The sequence below is a fragment of the Etheostoma spectabile genome, chromosome 15 (assembly GCF_008692095.1).
Source record: "Etheostoma spectabile isolate EspeVRDwgs_2016 chromosome 15, UIUC_Espe_1.0, whole genome shotgun sequence".
NCBI lineage: Eukaryota > Metazoa > Chordata > Actinopteri > Perciformes > Percidae > Etheostoma > Etheostoma spectabile.
The window spans coordinates 30,495,109-30,496,936 of record NC_045747.1 but is presented as its reverse complement, the minus strand read 5'-3'; the positions used below and the strand labels follow the sequence as shown (position 1 = coordinate 30,496,936).

At 44.5% G+C, this 1,828-nt stretch overlaps 1 long non-coding RNA gene across 1 annotated transcript in view; it reads right to left on the bottom strand.

Annotated features, from left to right (window-relative positions):
* Positions 1–371: 371 nt before the first annotated feature.
* LOC116703017 (uncharacterized) overlaps positions 372–1,828 on the bottom strand; it is a 13,196-nt gene continuing 11,739 nt past the window's right edge. The window contains exon 3 of the long non-coding RNA XR_004335317.1: positions 372–418. This is a non-coding gene — a long non-coding RNA (uncharacterized LOC116703017). The remainder of the gene's footprint in view (positions 419–1,828) is intronic.

Below are 1,828 nucleotides of genomic sequence, written 5' to 3'. Positions count from 1 at the left end.
TATGGTGACCAGCCACGCTGAGGCGTTACTCATTTTGCAATGGAAAACGGACGCAGAACGCGTCGAGTTGAGTAGAGGCGAGTCAAGGCGAGTCGAGTCGAGTTGTTACCAGCAGTGGAAAAATGCCAAAACATTGGTTATTTCATTGCTGTGTGCAATGGGAGATGTGTCAGGCTGTGAATGGGATGGGGCAGGAGGAAGTGGTGTAGAAGGGGGAAGAGGAATGAGTGAGGTATGGTATCAGAGAAGCCCTGGCTCAGAGAGACTCTTCCAGACTGGGTTAAACGCTTTATTTCCACTCCACCTCCTTCAGCAGCAGGGTTTGTGTTTTTCCAAGACTGTTTGCTCCACCAATGCATCTCTACGTATTCCCAGCCTGCCTGTTGCTCAGCTTGCTCGGAGTGTGACTTCTGGGTTTCTGTCAGTTTGCAGTGAGTCTAAAACATGGACGTACACCCCACCACCAACAGTCCTATGAAGGAACCCGCCTGGCTATATTGTATAGGAGCCGTGGTGGTTGTCAGAGGGGACGTTGACATGGTCCCCGACCGTGCACAACCTCTCCTTACCTGGGCTGCTTCACTGGCGAGCTGTCCACGGCACGTGTTGTCCAGCGGACTGGAGCACGTCTTGTTCGGGTCCATGCTGACGTCCAGCCGTCCAGAGTCTCAGGACGCCTGGAGATGAGGCCCCTCAGTGTGTTGACGGAGGAGGCCGTGAGTTTCCTCCTGTATCTCGCCCTACTCCACTAAATGGATTTATTAAAGGATGCCTGTGTGAATGGTGGCAGGTTCTGCAGTAGTGTGGCAATGACCGTGTCATAGTGATCCCTGAGTACTTTTGTGCATCCATGTGTCTGTGTTGTCCCTGAGTATATTAATGTTGTTGTGCGTCGATGTGTTTGCATTGAGTTTAACCAGGTCCAAGGTGTTGTTGTTCGGTGAGGAGGGTTTGATGAAGGATGTGTGTCTGTTTCTTTCTGTCTTTCCTTCTGTATATATTGTAACTGTGTCGTATAAACCTGGTAAGTACGGTGTTACCTTTTTCCCCCACGTATTGTATTCCACATAGTTTGCCTCTGATTAGATACACTCACTTTTTGAATACACATTACAATTCCTCTGCGTCATGTATATTCTGATTGCTCGGATTTTGCACCCAAAGCTGTTTGAAAAATTCCCCGTGCCAAGTCAGACTAGGGTCTGAAGATGGTATCACTGTAGATTTAACCAATAAAAGTTTTCATTCTTTCTGAATGTGGCAATGACTTTTAAAATCCTTCAACATCTGGGTTCTGCTAACGAAATTGTTGAAATTATTTTTGATCCCCTTAACCAGTTGCACTGGTAATGACTGGTAACAAGCAACCGATGTCAAGAGGTCTCAGAACCCTGAGGAACAGAGTCCAGGAGTACCCCCTAAAGGTTAATGCTGCAAACAGCGTCTCAGTGGCAACTTCAAAATCCTCGTCTAGTGCAAATTCTGTGAAAACGAAGCAGTTGTGATGTCACTAATCCTGCAAACGTATGTTTGGGATGAAAACTAGTTTTGTACAGCAGAGCACGGGTGTTGTTTTTAACCCTTGTGATGTCTTCCCATCAAAACTGAAAATTAACACTTTTGTTTCTTTTCATCATTTTTTAAAAAACCTTTTTCTTGCATTTTTTTGTCCCTTTTTTCAACACTTTTGAGACTTTTTTTCAATGTTGTCACTTTTTTTATGTTTTTACCACCACGTGACACTAACTTATTAACTTTCATTTTACAGTTATTTTTGGAATTTATGTGCAGTAAACCTCATTTATAGGAAATTATACCTAATGTTTGA